This window comes from Oncorhynchus masou, chromosome 5, assembly GCF_036934945.1.
Source record: "Oncorhynchus masou masou isolate Uvic2021 chromosome 5, UVic_Omas_1.1, whole genome shotgun sequence".
Lineage (NCBI taxonomy): Eukaryota > Metazoa > Chordata > Actinopteri > Salmoniformes > Salmonidae > Oncorhynchus > Oncorhynchus masou.
The window spans coordinates 15,890,312-15,914,484 of NC_088216.1; the positions used below are offsets into that span (position 1 = coordinate 15,890,312).

Genomic DNA, 24,173 nt, shown 5'->3' on the forward strand with positions numbered 1-24,173 from the left:
GGGAGTATCTCAACAGGCTTCTCTCTAGCGAGGGAGTGTCTGGTTCTCGAACAACATTGGCCTTGTCAGCCAATTAGTTCATATTAGTGGGAATTTATTTACACGGAGAGGAATTATGGAAATGTACAACTTTGAGGTAATTGTTCAAATATAAGTATGAATAATTAAAATGTCCTTATACTAAGCAAACCAGACGGCACAATGTTCTTGTTTTTTCAAATGTACGGATAGCCGGATAGTCAGACATAATTTACAAACAAATAATTCTGCTAGAGCAGAGTCAGTAGGGAGGACCAGGGGTTCTCCTGGGAACCCCTGGTCCTCCCTACTGACTCTGCTCTAGCAGAATTATTTGTTTGTAAATTCTATCCGGCTATCTTGATAAGTGTGCGCATTGAACCATTTTCGGTCCTGCTCAGAATTCAAAATGTAATGAGGACTTTTAGGCTTTAGTGAAAATTACATTATTTTCTTGTGGGATGTAGTGAAGTAAAAGTTGTCATATATACATAGTAAAGTACAGATACACCCAAAAACTACTTAAGTAAAAATACTTTAAAGTACTACTTAAGTACGTTACACCCCTGCGTAAGTCTTTCTTCTAAACTAAACTACAGCCAAATATACTGTATTTATAACTAACTCCCTTCTGTCTATGTATATAACTTGTATACAATAAATAAACAAAATAAAGATGTAATTTCAAAATAACAAACAATGCTTTATAGCTACAATATAGCTAACGTTAGCTAGCTAATGACAAGCTCATCTCTGCTGCCTGGATGCTTTCACGTTTCTCTCGTCTGGGTTTCTTGTTGTTAGCTAGCACATGGACAAGCAGTAGCCTACTGCAGTAGTAAGACTACACAAATTACCAACATTTTATTTTTACTCTGCACAAATCATTGAGAACAGTCAGCCCTCGAATGCTAGCTAAAGAACGGTCTGTGTGCTGACTACAGGTTTAACTAACATTAGTTGATTGTAACATTGACACTGTGTGTTGACTACAGGTTTAACTTACGTTAGTTGATTGTAACATTGACACTGTGTGCTGATTACAGGTGTAACTAACATTAGCTGATTGTAACATTGACACTGTGTGTGCTGACTACAGGTTTAACTAACGTTAGTTGATTGTAACATTGACACTGTGTGTGCTGACTACAGGTTTGGACGTCACTCTACAGATGAACCCTCTATCCTGACACCTCTGGAGCAGTGCTGCAGGTATAACATGGTACATGATTAAAAGTTAAGACATAAGTTGTGTTATCATGAATATATATATACTCAACTAGAGGAGAGATGATAAATGAAAAATAATTTATTCCTCTTCATTCTCAACTTTCACTTCATTTTCTCTCGCTCTCTTTCTCCTTCTCTAGGATCTGTCACTCTACCCTCCTGTGTCTGTCTGTGTCTCCTCTCCCTGCCCCAGTACAGTCTGTGATGTCATGAGGGACTCTCTTTTTCATGATCCTCTATACCCTGGACCGTCTCCTAGCGACCGTGCTCAGAACCTTTGAGCCGTTGCCAGGATCAACAGTGTAGCCTCCATGGACGAGGCGAGGATTATGTCACTCATTATAAGACCTTGGTTACACCTGTGACACATGCAGGGTAGTCTCTTAGAAAACACGATTCCAAATGGGTTCTTCAGCTGTCCCCATAGGAGAACTCTTTTGGGTTCCAGTTGTGTTAAGGTAGGGATGGTATACAGAACATAGCCCTATTTGGTAAAATACCAAGTCCATATTAAGGCAAGAACAGCTCAAATAAGCAAAGAGAAACGACAGTCCATCATTACTTTAAGACATGAAGTTCAGTCAATCCGGAAAATGCCAAGAACTATGAAAGTTTCTGCAGGTGCAGTCGCAAAAACTATCAAGCGCTATGATGAAACTGGCTCACATCAGGACCCCCACAGGAAAGGAAGACCCAAAGTTACCTTTGCTGCAGAGGGTAAGTTCATTAGAGTTAACTGCACCTCAGATTGCCACCCAAATACATGCTTTGGCGAGTTCAACTAACAGACAAATCTTAACGTAAACAGTTCAGAGGAGACTGCGTGAATCAGGCCTTCATTGTCGAATTGCTACAAAGAAACCACTACTAAAGGACACCAATAAGAAGAGGAGACTTGCTTGGGCCAAGAAACACGAGCAATGGACATTAGACCGTTGGAAATTTGTCCTTTGGTCTGATGAGTCCACATTTGAGATGTTTGGTTCCAACCGCCGTGTCTTTGTGAGACACAGTTGGTGAACAGATGATCTCCCCATGTGTGGTTCCCAACATGAAGCATGGAGGAGGTGGTGTGGGGGTGCTTTCCTGGCGACACTGTCGGTAATTTATTTAGAATTCAAGGTACACTTAACCAGCATGGCTACCACAGCATTCTGCAGCAATACGCCATGCCATCTGGTTTGTGCTTAGTGGGACTATCATTTGTTTTTCAACAGGACAATGACCCAACACACCTCCAGGTGGTATCAGGGCTATTTGACCAATAAGAAGAGTGATGGAGTGCTGCATCAGATGACCAGGCCTCTACAATCACCCAACCTCAACCCAATTGAGATGGTTTGGGAGCTGGACCGCAGAGTGAAGGAAAATCAGCCAACAGGTGCTCAGCATATATAGGAATCCTTCAAAACTGTTGGCATTCTCTCAACCATCTTCATGAGGAATGAATCACTCTGTCATTCCTCATGAAGCTGGTTGAGAGAATGCCAAGAGTGTGCAAAGCAGTCTTTAAGGCAAAGGGTGGCTACTTTGAAGAATCAAAAATATACTTTGATTTGTTTAACACTTTTTTGCTCACTACATGATTCCATGTGTTTTCATAGTTATGTATTCACTACTATTCCACAATGTAGAAAAAAATAGTTTTTTTTTTTTTAAATAAAGAAAAATCCTTGAATGAGTAGGTGTTCTAATACTTTTGACTGGTACTGTATATTTTGACACATTATTAAGATATTAACATGCATGATGTATGATTCCCCATTTCAGCTGATGTTCTGAAAGAGCTGCAAAATCTGGACCCCTACAAATCAGCCGGGCTAGACAATCTGGACCTTTTCTAAAATTATCTGCCGAAATTGTTGCCACCCCTATTACTAGCCTGTTCAACCTCTTTCGTGTCGTCTGAGATCCCCAAAGATTGGAAAGCAGCTGCGGTCATCCCCCTCTTCAAAGGGGGGGACACTCTTGACCCAAACTGCTACAGACCTATATCTATCCTACCATGCCTTTCTAAGGTCTTCGAAAGCCAAGTCAACAAACAGATTACTGACCGTTTTGAATCTCACCATACCTTCTCTGCTATGCAATCTGGTTTCAGAGCTGGCCATGGGTGCACCTCTGCCACGCTCAAGGTCCTAAATGATATCTTAACCGCCATCGATAAGAAACATTACTGTGCAGCCGTGTTCATTGATCTGGCCAAGGCTTTCGACTCTGTCAATCACCACATCCTCATCGGCAGACTCGACAGCCTTGGTTTCTCACATGATTGCCTCGCCTGGTTCACCAACTACTTCTCTGATAGAGTTCAGTGTGTCAAATCGGAGGGTCTGCTGTCCGGACCTCTGGCAGTCTCTATGGGGGTGCCACAGGGTTCAATTCTTGGACCGACTCTTCTCTGTATACATCAATGAGGTCGCTCTTGCTGCTGGTGAGTCTCTGATCCACCTATACGCAGACGACACCATTCTGTATACCTCTGGCCCTTCTTTGGACACTGTGTTAACAACCCTCCAGGCAAGCTTCAATGCCATACAACTCTCCTTCCGTGGCCTCCAATTGCTCTTAAATACAAGTAAAACTAAATGCATGCTCTTCAACATCACTACTCTGGACGGCTCTGATTTAGAATACGTGGACAACTACAAATACTTAGGTGTCTGGTTAGACTGTAAACTCTCCTTCCAGACCCATATCAAATATCTCCAATCCAAAGTTAAATCTAGAATTGGCTTCCTATTTTCCAACAAAGCATCCTTCACTCATGCTGCCAAACATACCCTTGTAAAACTGACCATCCTACCAATCCTCGACTTTGGCGATGTCATTTACAAAATAGCCTCCAATACCCTACTCAACAAATTGGATGCAGTCTATCACAGTGCAATCCGTTTTGTCACCAAAGCCCCATATACTACCCACCATTGCGACCTGTACGCTCTCGTTGGCTGGCCCTCGCTTCATACTCGTCGCCAAACCCACTGGCTCCATGTTATCTACAAGACCCTGCTAGGTAAAGTCCCCCCTTATCTCAGCTCGCTGGTCACCATAGCATCTCCCACCTGTAGCACATGCTCCAGCAGGTATATCTCTCTAGTCACCCCCAAAACCAATTCTTTCTTTGGCCGCCTCTCCTTCCAGTTCTCTGCTGCCAATGACTGGAACGAACTACAAAAAGCACTGAAAGGTCAAATAAAAACCGTCACATAGGCCTACAGATCAGTGCCCTTTAATAGAGTACAGTCATTGACAAACGTTTTGAGAATTACACAAATATTAATTTTCAACGTCTGCTGCCTCAGTTTGTATGATGGCAATTTGCATATACTCCAGAATGTTATGAAGAGTGATCAGATGAATTGCAAAGTCCCTCTTTGCCATGCAAATGAACTGAATCCCCCAAAAACATTTCCACTGCATTTCAGCCCTGCCACAAACGGACCAGCTGACATGATGTCAGTGATTCTCTCGTTAACACAGGTGTGAGTGTTGATGAGGACAAGGCTGGAGATCACTCTGTCATGCTGATTGAGTTTGAATAACAGACTGGAAGCTTCAAAAGGAGGGTGGTGCTTGGAACCATTGCCAGTAAGATTGTACCTAAATCAAACATTTATCGGATCATCAAGAACTTCAAGGAGAGCAGTTCAATTGTTGTGAAGAAGGCTTCAGGGCACCCAAGAAAGTCCAGCAAGCGCCAGGACCGTCTCCTAATGTTGATTCAGCTGCGGGATCGGGGCACCACCAGCACAGAGCTTTCTCAGGAATGGCAGCAGGCAGGTGTGTGTGCATCTGCACGCACAGTGATGCGAAGACATTTGGAGGATGGCCTGGTGTCAAGAAGGGCAGCAAAGAAGCCATTTCTCTCCAGGAAAAACATCAGGGACAGACTGATATTCTGCAAAGGTACAGGGATTGGACTGCTGAGGACTGGGGTAAAGTCATTTTCTCTGATGAATCCCCTTTCCGATTGTTTGGGTCATCCGGGAAAAAGCTTGTTCGGAGAAGACCAGGTGAGTGCTACCATCAGTCCTGTGTCATGCCAGTAAAGCAGTAAACAGTAAAGCATCCTGACACCATTCATGTGTGGGGTTGCTTCTCAGCCAAGGGACTGGGCTCACTCACAATTTTGCCTAACCAACACATCCTCCGAGAGCAACTTCTCCATCCATCCAGGAACAGTTTGGTGACAATGCCTTTTCCAGCATGATGGAGCACCTTGTCATAAGGCAAAAGTGATAACTAAGTGGCTCGGGGAACAAAACGTCGATATTTTGGTTCTATGGCCAGGAAACTCCCCAGACCATAATCCCATTGAGAACTTGTGGTCAATCCTCAAGAGGCGGATGGACAAACAAATACCCACAAATTCTGACAAACTCCAAGCATTGATTATGCAAGAATGATGGGCTGCCATCAGTCAGGATGTGGCCCAGAAGTTAATTGACAGCATGCCAGGGTGGATTGCAGAGGTCTTGAAAAAGAAGGGTCAACACTGCAAATATTGACTCTGCATCAACCTTATGTAATTGTCAACATAAGCCGTTGACACTTATGAAATGCTTGTAGTTTTAGTTTTACTTCAGTTTTCCATATTAAACATCTGACAAAAATATCTAAAGACACTGAAGCAGCAAACTTTATGGAAATTAATATTTGTGTCATTCTCAAAATGTTTGGCCACGACTGTAGATGGTTAATATTATGTAGATTACACGTCATACTGCAACTAAGCACGGGAGGGGCGGGTGGTCACTTATTGTAGCAAATGTGTAGCTCCTGTAAGACATGTTTCTCCATCAATTGTTTCAAACGTATTTTATTCTCATTATCACGACTACAGCATTGTTGTTCTGGAACTCAGGCGCACAAAATATCCTGGTCTCTTCTACGTCATTCAACTCAACATAACAAAATAGATTACACCACACTACAGATGTCTATTTTACATTTGGATTTACATGCACGCTTTCATTCTGCAGAACAAATCACCAATAAAAAGTAGAACGGTAGGGTATAAGTTATTATCAAGTGTGCTTAGAGTGAAGAGAGAGCGAGAGTTTTGATAGAATACCTTATTGGATGTGTGAAACAGAGTCTGAGGTCTGTGGTTGACACCATCTAGATGTACAGAGGCTAAAAGGGTAATGAAGAGCAATCTTCCTGTCATGTCTTCTCCTGACAACCAACATGTCAGTAAAGGGCTTTTCAACAAATCTATTAACTTCTTATGGAGCACTTATTATACAAGAGTCCTATGTTCCTTCTAGAAGCCAAGGGTTTAAGTCAGTCAAGCTATTCTACAAGAAGGAACGTTGTAAAATATCCCTATAAAAATCCTACAATATAATTGGACAACAGTGTTCTCTACTGGCATCTCAACACAACAGCCGTCAAGCTGACTCAAACCATAGAGGTAGGTAGAGGGAGCACTTGGACCAAAGCCTATTTTAGCATGGATAGCAGCATTGAGTGTTTTACCATTTTGAAGTAGTCGACTAGGTGGGACTTGATATGAGTTCAGGAAGGATTAAAAAAAAGTATATCCAGGTCAGCATGAAGGGTCTGCTAATTAATTATACTCCCGAGCAAACATTCCATGACTGCAGGTGGCAGGAAATCAACCAACCTTGACTTTGCACCTGTTCAGACGATACAGACTCCAGCACAGATGACGGCAGTGTGCACCTTTTTAATTAATTTTAAAAACTGCCAATACACACATAGAAGAACCCAACCTATTTCTGGGTTTGAGGCAGTTGGACGGTGGCATATAGAGGCCCTTCCTGGTTTCTGTGGTGAATACTGATGTTGTGAACGCCATCCTGATCATCTGTGTCTGCTGTCTGTGCTGCAGAGGGGTCATGGCCATGCCTGAGCCGTTGACATAAATTGGACTAGCGTCTCGCTGATGGGGAAAGAAGACCGATAACATTACGGTTGAAAAATACAGTAACGCCACAGTCATTGGCATAGAAAGATGCCTGACCAGAGCGCACACTTCCGTTTTTCCACACACTTCCGTTTTTCAAAAGAAACGGTAGTTAGGTTGAAAATGCTTTATCCATGAAAACCAGAAACATCCACTTTCTGCCAAGCAGTTAAGGGTGGTTCACACATACCGTTGAGGTGGATTTGGAGGCCTTCTCCCTGTTTTTGCAAATGATGGAAAGAATAAATAAATGAACAGATGATTGGATGAATTAATTAATAATTTAAAATCAAGTTTAATATTGAGATCAATGATTATAAAACAGAATATGAAAAGGGGTTAATTCCTTTCACTCACCTTAACCACATAAATCCAGAGAGACAGAGGATGAGAATCAGAACATACACTATGATTCCTACAGCTGCTTCCTTCAAAGACGATTGTTCCCCCACAGACAATATAGGAAAGTGGAGATTATTGTAGCCTTCTACAGAACAGGAGTTTCTGCCTGTATCCTCACTGCTGACTGGGTCGAGGATCAAACGTACCACCACAGCGACCATGTATTTTTTTAAGCATATTTAATTCTGAGTTTTGGAGAAAAAAGTTTGTATGTGAAAACTATTTCTAAACTGTATACTTTCTGTTTTTCCTGAACTCAGTCAAAAGAAGTTAGCTGGCTCTGCGTGTGGTAGCACATGCACAGATTAAATTCACCTCTATAACTCTGATTAAAGTGTTTACATGTCCTAATCATTCTAAAGAAATCTCAGAAAACCAGGTGTTTTTAAAGGCGTATCCTTACTTCGGTTATGACCTCACACCAATTGAGATTAGCAGAGTAAGGTGTTTCCATGACTAATGCCACTCAGTCTACTGCCATAACTAGTTTAATAGGAAATGATTAGTGTGCATGTAAAGCCCTAGTTATTTGGTTACCAGTGGTGTGAAGTACTGAAGTTAAAATACTTAAAGCACTACATAAGTCGTTTTCTTGTGTATCTGTACTTTACTATTCATATTTTTTACAACTTTTACTTCACTACATTGCTAAAGAATATAATGTACTTTTTACTCCATACATTTTCCTGACACCCAAAAGTACTCATTACATTTTGAATGCTTAGCAGGACAGGAAAATTGTCCAATTCACATATTTATCAAGAGAACATGCCTGGTCATCCTTACTGCCTCTGATCTGGTGGACTGACTAAACACAAATGCTTTGTTTGTAAATTATGTCTGAGTGTTGGATTGAGCCCCTGGCTATCTGTAAATTAAAAAAATAAGAAAATGGTACTGTCTGCTAGGCCTAATATAAGGAATTTAAAATGAGTCTATACCTCGGATTTGGGTGCATCCCTCGAATATCTGTTGTTCCTTTAATGTTCACTTGTTCAAAACGACCCGCAAATCTAAGAGCATTGGCTGGTGAAAGGCATGCACATGTTTCCACCATATTTCATATACCAGTCATTTCCTATCAAACAGTGCAGAAGAGGAGAAGCAAGAGGGATAACTGGGCCCAAAATCTGTCTTCTGGCTTACTTGATCATATATGCATTTCGTAACGAGTTGGTTGTTAGGAGTGTATTGGTAACGAGTTGGTTGTTAGGAGTGTATTGGTAACGAGTTGGTTGTTAGGAGTGTATTGGTAAAAGTAGGACGTGTGACATCCTGGCAACTTTGAGGGTTGCTATACAGAAGACAGTCCTATTTGGTAAAATACCAAGTATTATGCCAAGAACAGCTCAAATAAGCAAAGAGAAACGACAGTCCATCATGACTTTAAGACATGAAGGTCAGTCAATCCGGAAAGTGCAATCACAAAAACCATTGAGTGCTATGATGAAACTGGCACTCTTGAGGACCGCCACATGAAAGAAAGACTCAGAGTTACCTCTGCTGCAGAGGATAAGTTCATTAGATGTACCAGACTCAGAAATCGGTAATTAACTGCACCTCAAATTGCAGCCCAAATAAATGCTTCAGAGTTCAAGTAACAGACACATCTCAAACATCAACTGTTCAGAGGAGACTGTGTGAATCAGACCTTCATGGTCAAATTGCTACAAAGAAACCACTACTAAAGGACACCAATAAGAAGAGGAGACTTGATTGGGCCAAGAAACACGAGCAATGGACATTAGACCGGTGGAAATCTGTTCTTTGGTCTGATGAGTCCAGATTTGGGTTTTTGGTTCCAAACATCATTGTGAGACGCAGAATAAGGGAAAGGGGGATATCTAGTCAGTTGTCCAACAGAATGTAACTGAAATGTGTCTTCCACATTTAACCCAACCCCTCTGAATAGGTGAACAGATGATCTCTGCATGTGTGGATCCCACCATGAAGCAGGGAGGTGTTACGGTGTGGGGGTGATTTGCTGGTGACACTGTCTGTGATTTATTTAGAATTCAAGGTGCACACTTAACCAGCATGGCTACCACAGCATTCTGCAGCAATACGCCATCCCATCTGGTTTGCGCTTAGTGGGACTATCATTGTTTTTCAACAGGACAATGACCCAAAACACACCTCCAGGCTGTGTAAGGGCTATTTGACCAAGGAGAGTGATGGAGTGCTGCATCAGATGACCTGGCATCTACAATCACCAGATCTCAACCCAATTGAGATGGTTTGGGATGAGCTGGACTGCAGAGTGAAGGAAAAGCTGCCAAAAAGGGCTCAGCATATGTGGGAACTCTGTGGGAGCAAGATGTACATATATGAAGAAACATAATACTGTACCACAAGAGAAAGATACACTTAAGAGTGCATTTGCCATTCTGGTAAAATGCATTGTCTATTGTATAGGACAGGAAGCCAAAGTAAGGCCATGAGAGCATAGGACAGCTGGACATACCAAGGTCAGAGGGACATACAAAGGAGGGAGTCAGCCAAATGACCAACTGATGGACTATAGACATAGGGCATATATTTTTAGGACATGAACAGAAGAGACAAAGTCTACTAGTCCTAATAAGGACAAGCCAAACATAAGGGGCCCATAGGATAAGATGGGCATGTATTATTTTTGGGACATGAAGAGGTCCTGTCTCCATTATAATCTGACAGAAAGCAGATATGGGCGTTATTGAGCTGAACAAGCAGGATGCACAGATTGGGATATAATGGTGGCAGATGGACTGAGGGAAATAACTTCATTTGCATGTGGGATGGACTCATATGTTGTATGTGTATAAAAACAGAGCCAGTGCTCTGGAAAAGGGTGTGTTCCGCGGACCATCTAGGCTTCTGATATGTTTGTATTAAAAGCCTACATTGAATTCACAAGTTCTTGTAAGTGTTCTATTTTGTAACGATCCTCCACGACATTTCCTTCAAGGATGTTGGAAAAGCATTCCAGGTCACTACCTCATGAAGCTGGTTGAGATTATACCAAGAGTGTGCAAAGCTGTCATCAAGGCACAGGGTGGCTACCTTGAAAAATTGAACATATATTTTGCTTACTACATTATTCCATATGTGTTATTTCATAGTTTTGATGTCTTCACTATTATCCTACAATGTAGAAAATAGTCAAATAAATAAAAACCCTTGAATGATTAAGTGTGGACAAACTTTGACTGGTACTGTACAATAAGGAAAGTTGAAAGATATACCCATTAAAATCATTGAAAACAAATGCAACAACATCATTTGACCACACCAATAGTATTTTTGACCACACTTCCTTATGTCTCATAAGCGACAGTAAAACCTGATGAAGGGTTTTAAAAAGAAATGTTAACATCTTTAGGACCAACAAAAATTATACAAGAGGCCTATGCTCCTTATAAAAAAATGAATTATTATAGATTTTAAAAGTCTATAATTAATGTGATAAAGCAGACGTTGATCAAATAATGGATTTAATTATTAATTTATTGAATACATGAATACACACAGAGTATTGTTGAAACATTATTCTACATTATACAGTTATTTAATGGATAACAGGAGTTGATGAAAAAAGATACAGCTCTGAACCCCAACACACCCCACCACACTCCTACTCCAAGACGCTTGATACATACGGATCCAGAGCTGCATATTATGCGACACAGGATACCATGGTAATCAGACTTAGTTAGAGAATGGGAAATGGATGACTGTTTACAAGATGTTTTCTATGTAAACTTTATTTAGGGATCTGGAACTGGTGCCGGAGAGAAGGGAGATGAAAGATGACATGTTTGTGATTTCTGGTGTTTTTTCAGTGACCCTGAATGAGCAAAGCTCTTTCCACATAGACAGGAGTAAGGTTTCTCTCCAGTGTGTGTGAGCTGGTGTGTAGTCAGGGCGAAATCTTGAGCAAAACTCTTCCCACACTGATCACAGCTATAAGGTCTCTCTCCAGTGTGTATTCGTTGGTGTATAGTTAGGGATCCTGATTGATTGAAACTCTTCCCACACTGATCACAGCTATAAGGCTTCTCTCCTGTGTGTATGCGTTGGTGTGCAATCAGGGTGGAAGCTTGAGCAAAACCCTTCCCACACTGATGACAGCTATAAGGCTTCTCTCCTGTATGTATGCGTTGGTGTATAGTTAGGTATCCTGATTGATTGAAGCTCTTCCCACACTGATCACAGCTATAAGGCTTCTCTCCTGTGTGTATGCGTTGGTGTTTAGTCAGGACTCCTGATTGACTGAAGCTCTTCCCACACTGATCACAGCTGTAAGGTTTCTCTCCTGTGTGTGCGCGCTGGTGTGCAGTCAGGTGTCCTGAGATCCTGAAGCTCTTCCCACACTGATAACAGCTGTAAGGCTTCTCTCCTGTGTGTATGCGTTGATGTGTAGTCAGGTCTCCTGATTGATTGAAGCTCTTCCCACACTGATCACAGCTATAAGGCTTCGCTCCTGTGTGTATGCGTTGGTGTGTAACCAGGGATCCTGAATGATTGAAGCTCTTCCCACACTGATCACAGCTATAAGGCTTCTCTCCTGTGTGTATGCGTTGGTGTTTAGTCAGGTCTCCTAATTGATTGAAGCTCTTCCCACACTGATCACAGCTATAAGGTTTCTCTCCTGTGTGTTTGCACTGGTGTTCAGTCAGGTGTCCTGACTTCCTGAAGCTCTTCCCACACTGATACAGCTATAAGGTTTCTCTCCTGTGTGTATGCGTTTGTGTGTAGTCAGATTTCCTGAATGATTGAAGCTCTTCCCACACTGATCACAGCTATAAGGCTTCTCTCCTGTGTGTATGTATTGATGTGTAATCAGGGATCCTGAATGATTGAAGCTCTTCCCACACTGATCACAGCTATAAGGCTTCGCTCCTGTGTGTATGCGTTTGTGTGTAGTCAGATTTCCTGAATGATTGAAGCTCTTCCCACACTGATCACAGCTGTAAGGCTTCTCTCCTGTGTGTATGCGTTTGTGACTAGTCAGGTGTCCTGAGTTCTTGAAGCTCTTCCCACACTGATCACAGCTATAAGGCTTCTCTCCTGTGTGTATGCGTTGGTGTGTTGTCAGATCTCCTGATTGATTGAAGCTCTTTCCACACTGATCACAGCTGTAAGGCTTCTCTCTTGTGTGTATGCGTTGGTGTCTAGTCAGGTGTCCTGACATCCGGAAGCTCTTTCCACACTGATCACAGCTGTAAGGCTTCTCTCTTGTGTGTATGCGTTGGTGTCTAGTCAGGTGTCCTGACATCCGGAAGCGCTTCCCACACTGATCACAGCTGTAAGGCTTCTCTCCTGTGTGTATGCGTTGGTGTGTTGTCAGGGCCCTTGATTGACTGAAGCTCTTCCCACAATCAAAGCAGGGGTAAGGCCTCTCCCCTGTATGAATTTTCAGAGATTGTGAGGTTTTAGATGCAGCAAAACTCTTCCCACACTGAGAGCAGCGGTACATTTTCCTCCCAGTGTGAATCTGCTTGTAAATGACCAATTCCCTCTGTTTAGCAGAACTCTTCCCACAGTCAAAGCAGCAGTGGTGAGATTTCTTCCCTGTAAGTCTCTGGTGTTTGAGGTGTTCTGGTCTGGAGAGACTCTTCTCTGTCTTGTCAGCATCACGATGTTGTCGAGGCTCCCCAGATGATAAGCCCCTCCCACTGAGAGAGCAACGGTTAGGGCTGTCCCCTGTGAAACAAAGATATTGAATAGCATGGACATCTGAAATCAGGCTACCTGATGGGACTTTGATAAATGCTGAAAATTGGCAATCAAAATAAATACTACCACAGTGACCATGTTATTTTGAAGCATATTTGATTCCGGACATATTAAGTTTGTATGTGAAAACTATTTCTAAGATGCATACTTTCAGTTTCCCTGAACTCACTGCACTCGAGCAAAAGGAGGAAGCTTGGCCTGCTTGTGCTAGAACATATGCAGACTAAATACGCCTCTATGAATCTGAAGACCTTTAAGTGGCCTAATACATGTCAAAAATTGCTCAGAACACCAGGTGTTTTTAACAACGTCACTTCGATTGTCAACTTAAGCCAATTAAGATAAGCAGAGTAAGGTGTTTACATGACTAATGCCATACTCGGCCTACTGCCATAACTAGTTTAATGTCAAATGATGAGTGTGGATGTGTTAGATTCTTGCTTTTAATATACCTATTCATGTTACCATACTAGAACTTGTTGATTACCTTGCATGTAGAAGGAATGTATATGTTGGGGTCAATGGAGGGTGGATAGGAACTAAGTGTATGGAAAGTTACTGAGTGAGACAAGGGGGAGTGCAGAAAGGTAACACTCACAAAACGTGTTATTTCCTAAGGAGGGAGGCAAAGGGCAACAGTCTGGTTTCAGTCACTGATAAATTGGACAGCTGTGGATTAGAGAGGAGCGAGGAGTTTGGGCTAGGCCGATGAAGTGGAGTGAGAAGAAACAGTCCTACTTGACACATACTTCCACGCCCACGCCGGTTCTATAGCATCAGGCAAGGCCATGACAACACCAATGAGAGGAACCAATTAACTTCCTGCCGAGCAACAGAAATGTATTGGCTGTTTAGATGTGCTCCGCCTCGTAGGAGGATATAAATATATGTTCTTGTGTAATCATGTCTTTGCAGCTGTATGACCCAGTGGGTGAAGAATCTTGGATTGAGCAATTCCAAGTTCTGAGAGTTTTTACTCTGTTTGTTCAGAACCTAACACATATAAACACTCATTAAAGCACTAGTTATTTTGTTGCCTTGACAAAGTCATTTCTGAAGGTTATTATGGATGTGATTCGTAATTAATTTACATCTGTCCCTCATTTTAAGGTCAACCCTGTTACATGAACTGAACTCTTGTTTTAATATGGTGAAACTATTCTTAAAAAAAAAAAAGTTTTCAAAAGAAGCACTGAACATCTAATAGTCAAATCAGAGTAAAAGCAGGTGAGCTGGTTCTACCCTTTTTATCAATTTACTGCTGTTTTGTGGTGGGAAACTGAGCATCTCAACCCTTCTATCCAGACAGACATGCTAGAGATGTTTTAACAATAACCTTTTATGTTAAGACTGCATTTAATTACTACTTCCTGTTGCACAATACTAGCTTCCATTCCCCCTGTCACAAGCAGATTCATGGCTGATTTAAAGCACTATTTTACCCATGTAATCTGGTGGTTCTGTTGTTTTCAGTAGTCCCCTGTTACGGTCAACCCTGTTACTTTATTTGGCACATTGGCACTTTGTGTAGTCATATTTTTATTAAATGTCTTGTTTTTTATGAAGTTGAACATGTGCTCTTTATTACAGAATGGTAAAATTAGGTGCATTTTTTACACATTTAAAAATGGGTGGAATGAGTCTGATTATGACGTCACTGTTTTAGCACCATCCACTGAGTTCTGAAACTACGGTGAGCGACATTGAACAATGTTCCAATAAATCTACAATCACCACCATCTTGAAGCTGAAATTGGGATCATGTTAAATGTGCTAATGACCATACCAACAAAACCGTAAAGGAGAGCAATGTAGAATACAGTGAACTCAGCAAAAGGATTAACTCCGCTATCGTTTCAGAACTGTAGTCTAATCTACACACCATGGTTCTTACTTAATGAAATCACATCTCCATCTTCCTTCTCTTCTTCTTCTCCTCCTCTCTGCCCCGGTGTTTTCCTCCAGTCAACCAGACCCAGCAGTAAAGCGGTCCCGGGAGATGTTTGACCTGGGGACTCCAGGAGGGTGGAGGGGAACGGGCTAGCTTTGTCCTGTTGGATACAAGAAATATTAAACAGTATCATTAAACCAAATATTTTATTAATTTAGTCCACACCTCTAATTTGGTTGCATCCCTAGAATATCAACTTTTTGCTTAAATGTTCAATCGTTCACTACTTTCCACAAATCTTGGGTTGGTGGAGGCATGGGCTAGTCAGTTTCCACCATATTTATTATACCAGTCATTACCTTTCAAAACGACTTGTATTTTTTTCCCATATATTTTTTTTTTAACTAGGCAAGTCAGTGAAGAACAAATTCTTATTTTCAATGACGGCCTAGGAAGAGTGGGTTAACTGCCTGTTCAGGGGCAGAACGACAGAGTTGTACCTTGTCAAGTCAGGGATTTGAACTTGCAACCTTCCGGTTACTAGTCCAACACTAACCACTAGGTTACCCTGCCGCCCCAATATACAGATGGATCAAAAGACCCAAGGACAGGTCAGACTGGACCAGCCTTTGTTGAACAGGAAAGTGAGGTGGCTGTGAGGAGACGTATAACAGACCACCTGGCTGTGTACATGGCTGAGCTGATGGTCGTACTGTTGACCTTGCAGTGGTTGGAGGAGGTCAAGCAGAGTGGTTATATGTTCTGACTCATCTGCTGCGCTGATGGCTGTAGCTGTGTACATGGCAGAGCTGATGGCTGTAGCTGTGTACATGGCAGAGCTGATGGCTGTAGCTGTGTACATGGCAGAGCTGATGGCCGTAGCTGTGTACATGGCAGAGCTGATGGCTGTAGCTGTGTACATGGCAGAGCTGATGGCCGTAGCTGTGTACATGGCAGAGCTGATGGCCGTAGCTGTGTACATGGCAGAGCTGATGGCCGTAGCTGTGTACATGGCAGAGCTGATGGCCGTACTGCAGTGGCCGGAGGAAGTCAAACCAGACAGTATAGTTATATGTTCTGACTCATGTGCTGCGTTTGAGTCTACAATCATTTAGCTCACATAACAGACAAGGAGCACTACATGAGGGAATTCAAATTCATGCCCAGGTGAGACAAATACAGTGGGGAGAACAAGTATTTGATAACCTGCAAAATCGGCAGTGTTTCCTACTTACAAAGCATGTAGAGGTCTGTAATTTTTATCATAGATACACTTCAACTGTGAGAGACGGAGTCTAAAACAAAAATCCAGAAAACCACATTGTATGATTTTTAAGTAATTAATTAGCATTTTATTGCATGACATAAGTATTTGATACATCAGAAAAGCAGAACTTAATATTTGGTAGAGAAACCTTTATTTGCAATTACAGAGATCATATGTTTCCTGTAGTTCTTGACCAGGTTTGCACACACTGCAGCAGGGATTTCGGCCCACTCCTCCATACAGACCTTCTCCAGATCCTTCAGGTTTCGGGGCTGTCGCTGGGCAATACGGACTTTCAGCTCCCTCCAAATATTTTCTATTGGGTTCAGGTCTGGAGACTGGCTAGGCCACTCCAGGACCTTGAGATGCTTCTTACGGAGCCACTCCTTAGTTGCCCTGGCCGTGTGTTTCGGGTCGTTGTCATGCTGGAAGACCCAGTCACAACCCATCTTCAATGCTCTTACTGAGAGGAGGTTGTTGTTGGCCAAGATCTCGTGATACATGGCCCCATTAATCCTCCCCTCAATACGGTGCAGTCGTCCTGTCCCCTTTGCAGAAAAGCATCCCCAAAGAATGATGTTTCCACCTCCATGCTTCACGGTTGGGATGGTGTTCTTGGAGTTGTACTCATCCTTCTTCTTCCTCCAAACACAGCGGGTGGAGTTTAGACCAAAAAGCTCTATTTTTGCCTCATCAGACCACATGACCTTCTCCCATTCCTCCTCTGGATCATCCAGTTGGTCATTGGCAAACTTCAGACAGGCCTGGACATGCGCTGGCTTGAGCAGGGGGACCTTGCGTGCACTGCAGGATTTTAATCCATGACGGCGTAGTGTGTTACTAATGGTTTTCTTTGAGACTGTGGTCCCAGCTCTCTTCAGGTCATTGACCAGGTCCTGCCGTGTAGTTCTGGGCTGATCCCTCACCTTCCTCATGATCATTGATGCCCCACGAGGTGAGATCTTGCATAGAGCCCCAGACCGAGGGTGATTGACCGTCATCTTGAACTTCTTCCATTTTCTAATAATTGCGCCAACAGTTGTTGCCTTCTCACCAAGCTGCTTGCCTATTGTCCTGTAGCCCATTCCAGCCTTGTGCAGGTCTACAATTGTATCCCTGACGTCCTTACACCCTCTCTGGTCTTGGCCACTGTGGAGAGGTTGGAGTCTGTTTGATTGAGTGTGTGGACAGGTGCAGTTAATACAGGTAATGAGTGGAGAACAGGAGGGCTACTTAAAGAAAAACTAACAGGTCTGTAAGAGCTGGAATTCTTACTGGTTGGTAGGTGATTAAATACTTATGTCATGCAATAACATGCAAATTAATTACTTAAAAATCATACAATGTGATTTTCTGGATTTTTGTTTTAGATTCTGTCTCTCACAGTTGAAGTGTACCTATGATAAACATTACAGACCTCTACATGCTTTGTAAGTAGGAAAACATGCAAAATTGGCAGTATATCAAATACTTGTTCTCCCCACTATAGGTGTCCATATAAGCTTTGCTTGGGTCCCGGCCCATGTGGGGGTGGAAGGGAATGAGGAAGTAGATGTTCTAGCTAAACAGGCCCATAGGAAACAGGAAGTGGAGGTTCCAATGAGCAAGTCAGAGGCTGAGGGAATGATATGGGCAGTGGTGGTGCAGAAATGGCAGGAGCAGTGGAACAGGGACAATAAGGGAAGGCATCGATTCATTGTTTACATTTTAGTCATTTAGCAGAAACTCTTATCTAGAGCGACTTACAGGAGCAATTATTAAGTTGCTCAAAGGCACATTGACAGATTTTTCACCTAGTCGGCTCAGGTTACTGGCCCAACGCTCTAAACCACTAGGCTACCTGCCACCCCTATTCCAGGTACAGAGTAAAGTAGTGGAGGATGGTAGAAATGGACAGAAGAGAGGAGACTTTCCTTACAAGGTTAAGAGTAGGACACAGCCAGCTGAATAAGTGATTAAATGTGATGGGAAATCATTCAACAGGAAGATGATTACCTCCAGGAAACAGAGACAGTGGAGCTTGTACTGATACAGTGTGGGCAGTATGATAGGGAAACAGAGACAGTGGAGCTTGTACTGATACAGTGTGGGCAGTATGATAGGGAAACAGAGACAGTGGAGCTTGTACTGATACAGTGTGGGCAGTATGATAGGGAAACAGAGACAGTGGAGCTTGTACTGATACAGTGTGGGCAGTATGATAGGGAAACAGAGACAGTGGAGCTTGTACTGATACAGTGTGGGCAGTATGATAGGGAAACAGAGACAGTGGAGCTTGTACTGATACAGTGTGGGCAGTATGATAGGGAAACAGAGACAGTGGAGAATGTACTGATACAGTGTGGGCAGTATGATAGGGAAACAGAGACAGTGGAGCTTGTACTGATACAGTGTGGGCAGTATGATAGGGAAACAGAGACAGTGGAGAATGTACTGATACAGTGTGGGCAGTATGATAGGGAAACAGAGACAGTGGAGAATGTACTGATACAGTGTGGGCAGTATGATAGGGAAACAGAGACAGTGGAGAATGTACTGATACAGTGTGGGCAGTATGATAGGGAAACAGAGACAGTGGAGCTTGTACTGATACAGTGTGGGCAGTATGATAGGGAAACAGAGACAGTGGAGCTTGTACTGATACAGTGTGGGCAGTATGATAGGGAAACAGAGACAGTGGAGAATGTACTGATACAGTGTGGGCAGTATGATAGGGAAACAGAGAGTGGCGTAATGTACTGATACAGTGTGGGCAGTATGATAGGGAAACAGAGACAGTGGAGAATGTACTGATACAGTGTGGGCAGTATGATAGGGAAACAGAGACAGTGGAGCATGTACTGATACAGTGTGGGCAGTATGATAGGGAAACAGAGACAGTGGAGAATGTACTGATACAGTGTGGGCAGTATGATAGGGAAACAGAGTGGAGAATGTACTGATACAGTGTGGGCAGTATGATAGGGAAACAGAGACAGTGGAGCATGTACTGATACAGTGTGGGCAGTATGATAGGGAAACAGAGACAGTGGAGCTTGTACTGATACAGTGTGGGCAGTATGATAGGGAAACAGAGACAGTGGAGCTTGTACTGATACAGTGTGGGCAGTATGATAGGGAAACAGAGACAGTGGAGAATGTACTGATACAGTGTGGGCAGTATGATGGGGAAACAGAGACAGTGGAGAATGTACTGATACAGTGTGGGCAGTATGATAGGGAAACAGAGACAGTGGAGAATGTACTGATACAGTGTGGGCAGTATGATAGGGAAACAGAGAGTGGAGAATGTACTGATACAGTGTGGGCAGTATGATAGGGAAACAGAGAGTGGAGAATGTACTGATACAGTGTGGGCAGTATGATAGGGAAACAGAGAGTGGAGCATGTACTGATACAGTGTGGGCAGTATGATAGGGAAACAGAGTGGAGAATGTACTGATACAGTGTGGGCAGTATGATAGGGAAACAGAGTGGAGAATGTACTGATACAGTGTGGGCAGTATGATAGAGAAAGAGACTGATCCAATAAGAGGGAGAAAGGGGTACAGGAATGTATTTTGATACGTTTACTGACTGAGTAGAACATTGATACAGTTGTAAATATGTATCTTTAAGAGAAACGGGGCAGGCATATAGGATTTAGTTCCTTGATCCCGGTCACTGGCCCACACTCCAATACAGTAGGTGGCGTAATGCACTGTAACGTTGATAGGATTTAGTTCCTTGATCCCGGTCACTGGCCCACACTCCAATACAGTAGGTGGCGTAATGCACTGTAACGTTGATAGGATTTAGTTCCTTGATCCCGGTCACTGGCCCACACTCCAATACAGTAGGTGGCGTAATGCACTGTAACGTTGAGTGTCAACCACCAATAAACCCCACAGGAGATGATGCATTTTCAGTATCTGGTCATATCATGGATAATCTGACTTTCAAATCAGTGATGAACAAGTGTACACTTAGGGAGGAAGGATAAATAATTAAGTAATAAACACAGATTCCTACACATGATACATTAGTAGGTTACTTTTCTGAAGGAAAAAAACAGAGTTATCCTCATGTTTTTTTTTGTCCAGTTATTTAAGCCGAACACAAGAATGTGGAGGATCAAAGATGATGAAAACTAGGCCTAGACATTTATACAACACAGCAGACCTATACTGTTAAAAGGAACCCAGACTTACCTGATCCATTGAGGAAGCCATTGCTCCTTTATCAGACAACTTGTTATATAAATGATATCCTGAATTGTAAAAAAAAAAAAAAAAAAGTCAACAGTAGTTACTTTGTTTAAGGGTTCACAAGAGGTCTGCCGGAAGGCGTGATTTCCTTCAGCAGTAAGGGGCAATATCATGTATATTCATACAGGTCGCAGTTGCAAATGAGAACTTGTTCTCAACTAGCCTACCTGGTTAAATAAAGGTAAAATAAAATACCTCTCTACATAAAACCCATTGGGTGACTGGTTGAGTTATCTTAATTAAGTGCTTGACGTTACTGAGGCCTAAACGAAACAAAACAAAACATGGCGGACAATTTATCTTTCTGACAAATGTTCAACTCAGCTAGTTTATCTACTGACCATCGCATTTGAAACAACAGGCTGGCGAGTTAGTATTCTGGCTCACACTGGTCATGAAGTAGCAAAATACACAGCTATCTCGATTAAAGAGTTCCTGGTAGAAATAAAGAAATGAGAATATTGGAACCCCATTCGTTAATGAATGGAGGAACGTGTATCGCCTCACCCAGCAGACGGTCGACCAATCTTGTTCACGGTGTCATGCTGGGTCACAAGGTTGCTAAACGAATCGTCAATCAATCCCTTCTCATAGTCAGGGAATCAGTCGAGAAACCTGCATATTTTCCTCCGCAGTAAATAATGTTCCGATTCCAAATCTATACGATATTACAGAGAACAAGTAAATTACCTCACTTGCCGGAAATCTCACTTGCCGGAAAAGATTTGCAATGACCAGATTCGATTTATTCTTCTTCAGTGGGCTTTAATGGTGGGTGGCATCCAATATCTTGCATTACCGCCCCCAACTGGACGTTAGTATAAATCCATTATACTTCAGGGACAGGCAGAAATGTACGCAATCACTGTATTTCCCGGTGGAAAATGGACGTGTCATGCTTTTTCAATTTCAGTCTGGAGAGGGATTAGTATTTTATTTATTTAGTCCAGGGGAGAGTCATGTAATGACAGTATTTGTCACCATTTTGGAACTTACGTACTGAATTACCATTCAACTTCGGGGTACAACCCTGCTCTCTCTCTCTCTCTCTCTGAATTCAATTTAAGGGTCTTTAATGGCATGGGAAGCATATGATTACATTGCCAAAGTAAGTGAAATATATCATAAATAAAAGTGAAATAAACAAAAAATTGACAGTAAACATTACACTCACAAGTTTCAAAAGAATAAAGACATTTCAAATGTCATATTAAAATCAAATTGTATTGGTCACATACACGTGTTTAGTAGATGTTATTGCAGGTGTCGAAAAATGCTTGTTATTCTAGCTCTGACAGTGCAGTAATATCTAACAATTTCACAACATATACCCAATACACACAAATATAAGTATGGAATGGAATTAAGAATATATACATATATTGACGAGTGATGTCAGAGCAGATTGGACTAAGATACAATAGAAAAGTATAGAATACTGTATATACATATGAGATGAGTAATGCAAAATATGTCAACATTATCAAAGTGACTAATGTTCCATTTCTTAAAGTGGCCAGTGATTTCTAGTCTGTCTATAGGCAGGAGCCTCTAATGTGCTAATAATGATGGCTGTTTAACATTCTGATGGCCTTGAGATAAACAGCTTCTTTCAGTCTCTCGGTCCTGGCTTTGATGCACCTGTGCTGACCTTTTCAGTTTGTTAGTGATGTGTACACCAAGGAACTTGAAGGGTTCTACCTTCTCCACTACGGTCCCATCGATGTGGATAGGGGGGTGCACCCTCTACTATTTCCTGAAGTCGACAATCATCTCCTTTGTTTTGTTGACATTGAGTTAGAGGTTATTTTCCTGGCCCCACTGTCACGTAGAGTAGGCCAGAAGGCTAAACTGGATAACCTAACCTCTATCAAAATAAAAAAGATGGCGGAACCGCAAAAGTTCTTCTGTGCAAAGGTGTTTATTTACAAGTGATTCCGGAACAAAAAACAACAGTACTGCCATCAACGTCTACCTTATGGGACAGCTTAAAAACAATGCTTCCCCATCCACAGCTCAATCAAAACTGCCTCTCCATGACTGAAAGAGAGGCTCCTTTTGTAGGGCTAGCCCCTCCCCTCAGAACAATTACATTTACATTTACATTACATTTAAGTCATTTAGCAGACGCTCTTATCCAGAGCGACTTACAAATTGGTGAATTCACCTTCTGACATCCAGTGGAACAGCCACTTTACAATAGTGCATCTAAATCATTAAGGGGGGGTGAGAAGGATTACTTATCCTATCCTAGGTATTCCTTGAAGAGGTGGGGTTTCAGGTGTCTCCGGAAGGTGGTGATTGACTCCGCTGTCCTGGCGTCGTGAGGGAGTTTGTTCCACCATTGGGGGGCCAGAACAGCGAACAGTTTTGACTGGGCTGAGCGGGAACTGTACTTCCTCAATGGTAGGGAGGCGAGCAGGCCAGAGGTGGATGAACGCAGTGCCCTTGCTTGGGTGTAGGGCCTGATCAGAGCCTGGAGGTACTGCGGTGCCGTTCCCCTCACAGCTCCGTAGGCAAGCACCATGGTCTTGTAGCGGATGCGAGCTTCAACTGGAAGCCAGTGGAGAGAGCGGAGGAGCGGGGTGACGTGAGAGAACTTGGGAAGGTTGAACACCAGACGGGCTGCGGCGTTCTGGATGAGTTGTAGGGGTTTAATGGCACAGGCAGGGAGCCCAGCCAACAGCGAGTTGCAGTAATCCAGACGGGAGATGACAAGTGCCTGGATTAGGACCTGCGCCGCTTCCTGTGTGAGGCAGGGTCGTACTCTGCGGATGTTGTAGAGCATGAACCTACAGGAACGGGCCACCGCCATGATGTTGGTTGAGAACGACAGGGTGTTGTCCAGGATCACGCCAAGGTTCTTAGCGCTCTGGGAGGAGGACACAATGGAGTTGTCAACCGTGATGGCGAGATCATGGAACGGGCAGTCCTTCCCCGGGAGGAAGAGCAGCTCCGTCTTGCCGAGGTTCAGCTTGAGGTGGTGATCCGTCATCCACACTGATATGTCTGCCAGACATGCAGAGATGCGATTCGCCACCTGGTCATCAGAAGGGGGAAAGGAGAAGATTAATTGTGTGTCGTCTGCATAGCAATGATAGGAGAGACCATGTGAGGTTATGACAGAGCCAAGTGACTTGGTGTATAGCGAGAATAGGAGAGGGCCTAGAACAGAGCCCTGGGGGACACCAGTGGTGAGAGCGCGTGGCGAGGAGACAGATTCTCGCCACGCCACCTGGTAGGAGCGACTTAACCCTAATTAACCCTAATTAATTAATCAATTAACAATACAAACCTACATTTTCCATGAACTAAACATACTAAAGGATATACATTGCAACACGGTTTTAAACAATATCACAACATAACATTTACAACATTACATCACTACTGACAATATCTTTCAATATGCCCATATGCATTAATGAGCCATTTGGGACAGGCACTATAAAGCCAACCCCATTC

General features: G+C 42.8%; 1 long non-coding RNA gene and 1 pseudogene across 3 annotated transcripts; one reads left to right on the top strand and one right to left on the bottom strand.

The window, feature by feature from the left end:
* Positions 1–2,898, top strand: LOC135534929 (uncharacterized). 3 transcript variants are annotated; one of them, XR_010454769.1, is made up of 4 exons: positions 1–136; positions 1,171–1,230; positions 1,389–2,370; positions 2,466–2,898. It is a non-coding gene; the product is annotated as an uncharacterized LOC135534929 (long non-coding RNA). The 3 variants fall into 3 exon arrangements; XR_010454768.1 differs by having other exon boundaries at positions 1,389–1,965; positions 2,057–2,898; XR_010454766.1 differs by having other exon boundaries at positions 1,389–2,898.
* Positions 2,899–11,041: 8,143 nt separating this feature from the next.
* On the bottom strand, positions 11,042–21,444 carry LOC135534331 (zinc finger protein 883-like; annotated as a pseudogene).
* Between the last annotated feature and the right edge of the window lie 2,729 nt (positions 21,445–24,173).